We start from the raw sequence: 8,255 nt of genomic DNA on the forward strand, positions 1-8,255 counted from the left end.
CTCAAGCACAGGCTTCCCAGCTTCTAAAGACCAGCTGCAATAAACCCCATGTTTCAAAACAGAAGATCTGATGTGCTTTGTCCCACGCTGAGTTCCCCTTGATAGTCACATCACAGGCTGCAGCTGGGGAATGTGCTTTTGGGAAAAACAGCACACTGGGAGACATGTACCATGGCCACAGCCTATCATTACAGGCCCTCTCACACTTCTTCTTCACCACATGCCACGCTGAGCTGATAAGTGTGATCTTGGATGCTGGAGTGAGAGGAGGCAGCAGCACTGCCCTGCTGGTGATGTAAAATGAGACAAGAAGCTGTTCAGTAAGCCTGAAGTTCCCCGAATCAGGGATTTAATCCATTGACTGTTTATTCCTAAAATGTTTAATTGTTAGTGCAAATGTCAGATAACAGTGTAAAGATCTACAGGACTGCTTTCTTAGTATCCTGAAGCTTATGACATCATTTCCAAAATCAGAATTGTATATTTACAAATCAGCATATCAATACACATAGTAAAGTCAGGATCAGATGAAACCCATGCCTTCATATGTAACTGTGTAGCACTGTTAAATATTAAAAGAGGGCACATGCAAAAGTTGGATATATGAAATAAGTATGGTGCTTTCAATGCACAACTGAGTGATAATATTACTGTTCTGTGCTTGGTATTAAATGTGTTTTCAGTTTAAATTCAAGGTGAATGTAAAATAAGGTCTCTTTACAGATGGAATTATTCTCTTCCATTTATCTTACGAAGAATAGCATACATTCTTTTCTAAAACAGCAGACCATAATTTGACCAACTGGTGTTGGTGGTAGTGATAAACAGGGAGACAGAAGGACAGGGAAGTTTATCACATCAACTAGAAACCAGGAATAAAATTCTATGGTTTGGAAATGCTATAAAGTGTGCTCATGAATCATAGAAAGAACATATAGCCACAGTGATTTGTACTTTACAGAAAAATTCTGATGTCTGAAGAATTTGGGATAGTTTGTGCTTTTTTGCAGCAAAGGAACTCGGGGGAGAGGGGGCACTAAATCTGGGACTTCATAAATTTACTTTTAGCACCATGGCAGTGAATATGCTTCTAGCATGTAGCTGCTAGTCAGCTTCTCCTTAGTAACATACCCACTTCACAGATAGTAGGAAAGTTTATACTAAAATGGCAATTCTAAAATGTTAAACAGAAGACCTGTAGAATAAGTCTAGTACCAGGAATTCAGATTGTCATGTAAGAATTTTAGCAAAAAAAAATTAGAAAATTCTTTCCCATTGCACAGTTTGATAGTAATGGGAAAAGCTCGTAACTGTTTTCTCTTGTGGACGCAAGACTCAGGTTTAATGCCTAAAGTAGAATGAAACTCAAGATGATCAAAAGCAGATACAATTTTATTTATCTTAGAATAGATAATCAATAATCATAGAATCATAGAATGGTTTGGGTTGGAAAGGACCTTGAAAAGTCATCTAGTCCAACCCCTGGCAATAAGCAGGGACATCTTCAACTAGATCAGGTTGCTCAGAAGCACATCCAGCCTGGCCTTGCATTTTCTAGGGATGGGGCATCTACTACCTCTTTGGGAAATCTGTTCCAGTGTTTCATCACTGTCCTGGGTTGAGCAGCAGCAGTCGTTTTTCTCCTTCTTAGTAGCTGGTGCAGTGCTGTGGTTTCGACTTTAGCCTGATAACACACCGGAAGCGGGGGCAGGGAAGAGGGGGAAAGAAGGGAGGGGAGTGAGCAAGCAGCTGCATGGTTCTGAGTTACTGGGTAGGCTTAAACCATGACAACCACCCTCACAGTAAAAAATGTCTTCCTTATTTCTATTGTGAATCTACTATCTTTTTACTTTAAAACCATCATCCCTTGTCCTGTAGCTATAGTGCGTCCCCATCTTTCTTATAAGCCCCCTTTCAGTATTGAAAAGTTGCAGTAAGGAATCCTTGGAGCCTTCTCTTCCCCAAGCTGAACAAGCCCAACTCTCTTAGCCTGTCTTCATAGGAGAGGTGCTCCAGCCTTCTGATTATTTTTGTGGCCTTTCCCTGAACCTGCTCCAACAGGTCCACGTCTGTCTTACAGTGAGAGCCCCAGAGCTGAACGCAGTACTCCAGTGGGGTCTCACCAGACCAGAGCAGAGGGCCAGAATCACCTCCCTGGACATGCTGGATGCGCTTCTTTTGATGCAAGAACACATTGCTTACATTGTGCACATCTTAGGAACCTGAAGACCTGGCTTCTATTATGTGATGTAGAAACTGCATATGCTCAGGTTTGAGTAAAGATGCAGTAGTAATGGAACATGTCATACTGGAACAATTTCTTTCACATTGAACAGAGCATGGTTGCACCAGACAGGTCTAATATAGAGACTACAATCCCAACAGGCTTCCTGACTGCTGCAGGTTACTTCATTCACAGTGCACGTCTTTCAGTTTTCACAACATGCCCTCAACATGTTTTTTGAAAGGACAAATGGACAGTCAGTATGAAATGGCTGTGCCACTCAGTATTTTCATAGCTTTTATGGCTGTTCTCACTTGCTACTTTCTAAACAAAACATTCTAACCTTCTCATTTTTGTTCTAATCAATGTTTTCAGACATCTCTGAACTCAAATTTCTGTAGTCATATACCTGTTTGAGATAGAAGTGTCATAACCTGAAAACTATTTCATATGAGAGAAAACAGAGATGTAGATAGACAAGTTAGTATTCTACTACTGTAATTTTTCTTCCAATTTTGTATGTCTCCTTACATTTTTCTATTTAACTTTTTGTTGATTCATATTCAGTGAAGCTTTACATGTTCATCATAACCACCAGATGTCTTTCCTGAGGAATCAGTCAATGCAGAAGCCATCATTAAGTCTGTGTATAACACCTTACCATTCTTATCTGTTGTCTACATTATGCAAATTCCCTTCCCTAACTATTCTATGAGGCAATCTTTATAGTATTAACATGTGTTAACTTTGTCAATGTATATTAGTCCACATTACATCCTGCAATGTAATTAGGTAGTGGAATTTTACTGGAGACTTTGGTATTGTTCGTTCTCAAGAGAACAACCAATGGACATCAGCTCATTGCAAGGACTAATAGGACAGCCCAGCTGTGGAAAAAGGCCACTGGGTATTGAAAGCTTAGTTCTGTCCATGAAGGATAAAAGAACAGCCAAGATAACACCAACATCCTAGCCACTCTAACACGTCTTTGAAACTTTCCCAGCATCATCTGGCATCATAGATAAGTAACTGTGGCAAGACCTATGTCTGAATCAATAGACAAGCAGCCAGAATGCTGCAGAAATACAGTTGCTTTGCAAAGTTTTACTATGATTAGAAATGGCTGGTGTTGTGTTAGTGATTAGTCAAATCGTGTTCTAGCTGACACTTCAGGTGTCAAGAGCAAGGGTACCTCAATTTGGCTGGGACACCTCACATGCATGAATAAATATTTACCCTTGTAATTCTGTACTTTGCATCCTTGCCTCTCTCCTTGGTCAGCAGGAGCAAGCTGCAAATTTTCAGAAAATCTAGTAAACAGAAAAAAAAATAAAGAAAATTAACTGTCATTATACAGATTGTCTGGTTGTCTCCATTAGCTTCCTCTTGATTCGGAGAAAACTCCAGGAACTCCCAACAAAGTTTTAAGTTGACAAGCAGGTATTCTTTATTGCGGCACCAGGAGACATGGGGAATAGCTCCTCCAAACGTGTCTCTCCCAGGCATCAACCAGGCTGTGATTATATTGCCCTTAAACATACATATTCATTAGATTACATACATTACATCATACTTCTTAGAGAACGCCTCCTGTATGCATACAAAAATGTGGTTGTGGGCTTTTGGACCCCCGGTGGTTATTTCTTCATCACTTTGGTTTAGGATCATTTTCATATCAGTAACCACCAGGTGGTTCTGGCAAAGCTTATCTTAGTAATTTTGCTTTCTCTATACTTGCTAACAAAGCCTAATGTTCTTGAGGTTACTTATTTACAACCCAATTCTTCAATCAACCCCATTCTTCAATCCACCTTATTTTTCAATCAACCCCACTCTTCAATCCCCACTTTTTCTTGTCCTATTGCAAATTCTTTTGGAACTGAGTTATTTCATTTTTATTTAAAGTTTTCTGAAGTATCTCCCTGTTTCTATTTGATGTTTAATTTTGATTCTCTTCCATTCATCATAGTTCATCATGGTTTGTTTGCAACACCAAAAGGAGCATTGGACCATTATGCATGTAATTACAACCATGCCAATTATTACAAATACAGTAAAAAACAACTGTGTCAACCAGGAGAGACTGGGTACCCGTGATGTTAATTTTTCCCAAATTTCCTCAAATCCCCACGAGGTGTTGTCCTGCGCCACCTCATGAAATATTTTAACTTGTTTCCACATTTCCTTTAGATCAGTAGTAATTCTTCCACTTTGATCTATGTAGGAACAACATCTATCATTGATTACAGAACAAACTCCTCCTTGGGATGCTAACAGTGTATCTTATGACATTTGATTTTGGAGCACTACTGTAGACAGGCTAGTTATTTCTTCTTGCAATGCTAGAATAGCATCAGCAGTTCAATTTCCCATTTCCTCAATTGCAGCTGAGATATTTACATTGCCCAGCTGCAATATGGGTAATTTCCTACTGACATGTTGCCTTGATTAAGAGTTTTGTTAGTGGTTACACATTTAACTTCTGACATATTTGAGGCTTGTATCCTTAAAACCTGTAAATTTGTATGGCCCTTGTAGGCGTAAAGAGCATCTCTCCATAATCTATTCCAATTTGTGTTAAAGGGGATAGGGAGGCCAATTAAAGGAATACCCAGTCTCTCTCCTGATTTAGGTAGCTGAGTACAGACCCAACAATCACTCCTGTTTAAGACATTAGTAACATTTTGTATCAGTCTCAGATACAGATTTTGATTCCATGCTTCTATACCTATTATTATACAAGTTCAAATTATGATCGATGTAGTCTCGTATGTGTGGGTCCTGAAGACTCAACATGCCATACTTTTTCTCTGTTCTGATGTGTTTCTGGTTCTTGAATAATGTATCCAAGCAGGTTGTTCCTGTATCTTCACTGCTGTAAAGGTGGTCAATATTATCTCGTACAGTCCGCTCTATTTCTCCTGTAGAGAATCTCCTGAAAAATTCTTAACATAGACCCAGTCTCTGGATCTAAAAGGGTGAGTCGGGTAATTCATGCTTCTCACTCTTGTCCCCAGTGTTCTCATATTTCTTCTAATTGTTTTCCCAGATTGACCAGAAACTCTCAGAGATAGCCTTCTCCCACTTCCAGAAGACTTTCTCCTTTAAACTGGGACTGATATGGTCTTCCATATAAAATTTTACATGGTCTAGCTGCTTCTTCCGACCAAGGTTTAGTTCGAATTCTTAATAGAGCCAGTGGTAAACCTTGGTACCAATATTAATTCATTTCCTGACATATTTTACCAATCTGTTGTTTGATCAGATGAACCATCTTTTCTACTCGCCCACTGGCCTGAGGCCTGTATGAAACATGTAGTTGCCAATCAATTCCTAATTTTTTGCTTATTTCTTATAACTATTTTGCGCTAAAGTGTAAGCCTCGGTTGGAAGAAATTGCTTCCGGTACTCCAAAACAAGGTATTATATCGTTTAATAATGTTTTAATTACTCGTCTTGCATTATTTATTCCACAAGGGAATGATTCTGGCCACCCTGAAAAAGTATCTGTTAATACCAACAAATATCAATAACCTCCTTTTCTAGGTAATTCAGAAAAATCTATTTGCCACTGTTGTCCCAGATAATTCACTTTTCCAATTGTCCCTACCTGATTCATGTTTTCAGTCTTAGGGTTATTTTTCAGACACAGTTGACATTCTTTTGTCACTAATTGCACTATGGTACAGAAATTTCTTCCTATGATCTGTTTGTTTAAATGTTTATACAAGGCATTACTTCCCCAGTGTGTTATGTTCTTCTTGTATCAACTTCCATAATTGATTATAGGGGATCACTGTTTGCCCATCAGGTATTTTTATCCAACCCTTTTCATTTTCCTGTCCTTCCAAGTCTTCAGTTAGTTTTGTATCTTCTTTAGAGTACCTAGGTTTATTTTGCTCAATTACCAGTTTACTGTCAGGAATTAAGGACATCACCTCAACCCTTTCTGTTTCTGCTGCCTGTTTAGCCTCACGATCAGCCACATTATTTCCAATCTCTTGATCAGTTACCTCTTTGATGTCCTTTACAATGTACGATAGCCCCTTCATTGGGTAATTGTACAGCTTCTAACAATCATAGAATTTCTGCTGCATGTTTAATTTGTCTTCCATGGGTATTTAAAAAGTCCTCCTTCTTTCCAAATTGCTCCATGTGCATGAACTACACCAAAGGCATATTTGGAATCAGTCCATATGTTTATCTGCTTGTCCTTTGCCGACTCCAAGGCTCTAGTCAAGGCTATTATTTCTGCCTTTTGTGCTGAGGTGTTAGGGGGTAAAGGTTTAGCTTCTATTATCTTTGAAGTTGTAGTTATGGCATCGTTAACCATCTTTAACAAAGCTGCTGCCATCAGTGAACCAGGAATCTGCACCCTTCAGAGGCTCCTCCTTCAGAATCTGGTTAGCTCAAATATACTGTCTCTATAGTGGCCAAGCAATCGTGAGTCAACAGTTCAGTAGGGGTTTCCTGAAGGAAAGATGCTGGATTCACAACATTGGTGATCACACTTCAAGAAACGTGATGGCAATAGCCAATGTGTACATTTTTGTACTGCATGTGATACTAACACGGTGATCTTTTGTCCCAGTGTAAATTTTCAGGCCTCTTGGATGTTTAAGATAACTGCTGCCGCTGCTCTCAGGCATCCAGGGCAGCCTTTACTTGGTTCATCCAGTTGTTCTGAAAAATAGGCCACTGCTCTTCTATAAGATCCCAATCTTTGAGCCAAAACCCCCAAGGCAGTTTGCTGTTTCTCATAGGAATATAGCCAAAAGTGTTTAGTTATGTCCAGGAGCCCCAGAGCTGGAGTCCTCATGAGTTCTGTCTTTAAACTTTGAAACGCTTCTTCAGCTTGATCTGTCCATTTTAGAAAGGTTGGATTTTCTTTTAGCAGCTCATATAAGGGTCTTACCAGAACACCATAATCATGGATCCAGAGTTGACACCATCCTGTCATTCCCAGAAATGTCCGGATATCTTTAACTGTGGATGGTCACAGTGTTTGGCAGATTGCTTCCTTCTTAGCTGCTCCAAGTTCTGGTTGTCCTCCTGTTATTTTGCATCCTAAATAAGATACTTGAGTTCGAATTAGTTGAGCCTTCAATTTAGATACCCGGTATCCATTTAGCCCCAGAAAGTTTAACACTTCTACAATCCATTGAACACATTCTTTCTCAGTTTTGGTAGCAATTAACAGGTCATCCACATACTGTAGTAAAGTTCCTGTCTGGGTGGGTGCTTCCCAGAATTCTAATTCTAGTGCCAACTGATTTCCAAAAATGGTCAGAATGTTTTTAAATCCCTGAGGTAACACCCTCCGGGTGAGCGGGTGAGCTGTCCTTCTTCCTGTTTCAGGGTTTTCCCATTCAAAAGCAAATAAATGTTGACTTTCTTTGGCCAGGGGCAGACAGAAAAATGCATCCTTTAAGTCCAGAACATTAAACCACTCCTGGTTAGTTTTCAATTTAGTCAATAAAGTATACAGATTAGGTACTACTGGATGAATATCCTCCACAATTTTGTTGATTGCTCTGAGATCTTGAACTACTCTGTAATTTTTCCCACTGGATTTCTTTAATGGCAAGATAGGAGTATTATATTCTAATTCACATTCAATTAATAATCCACATTTTTTAAAAATTCTTTGTTTCCCTTTCGATCCTCCAATTTTAAGGGATATTGTTTAATTCTAATTGGGCAGCTCCCCCTTTTATTTCTACTTTAACAGGCAAAGCATTTTTTTGCCTTACCTGGAACTTCAGATGCCCATACTCCCAGATACACCTGATTAAGGGTTACTTCTATTTCAGAAAGGTCCTCCTGTTTGCTCTTCTGTTGAATTAAACTCAAAACTTCAATTACTTGATAGTTTTTGACTCTTAATTCCATTTTGCCTTCTTTAAATGTTGCTTCTCGCCCTAATAAAGATTTTTGGAGGATTTGGCATGTATAAAAATTTATGCATTCCTATTTGTTTTCCCAATTTATACTCTAAAGGTTTCAGAAAGATTGCTTTTCTTTGGTTTTG

General features: G+C 39.0%; 2 long non-coding RNA genes across 2 annotated transcripts; both read right to left on the reverse strand.

Annotated features, from left to right (window-relative positions):
* Window positions 1-3,638: 3,638 nt before the first annotated feature.
* On the reverse strand, window positions 3,639-4,363 carry LOC134166497 (uncharacterized). Its single transcript, XR_009965903.1, has 2 exons — window positions 4,072-4,363; window positions 3,639-4,035 (listed from the first exon to the last, which is right to left on the reverse strand). It is a non-coding gene; the product is annotated as an uncharacterized LOC134166497 (long non-coding RNA).
* A 282-nt stretch (window positions 4,364-4,645) lies between these two features.
* LOC134166494 (uncharacterized) lies at window positions 4,646-7,852 on the reverse strand. Its single transcript, XR_009965900.1, has 2 exons — window positions 7,140-7,852; window positions 4,646-6,708 (listed from the first exon to the last, which is right to left on the reverse strand). It is a non-coding gene; the product is annotated as an uncharacterized LOC134166494 (long non-coding RNA).
* Between the last annotated feature and the right edge of the window lie 403 nt (window positions 7,853-8,255).

This window comes from Pezoporus occidentalis, unplaced genomic scaffold (genome assembly GCF_034315485.1).
Source record: "Pezoporus occidentalis ecotype Australia unplaced genomic scaffold, CSIRO_AGI_Poc_V1 ctg263, whole genome shotgun sequence".
Taxonomy (NCBI): domain Eukaryota; kingdom Metazoa; phylum Chordata; class Aves; order Psittaciformes; family Psittacidae; genus Pezoporus; species Pezoporus occidentalis.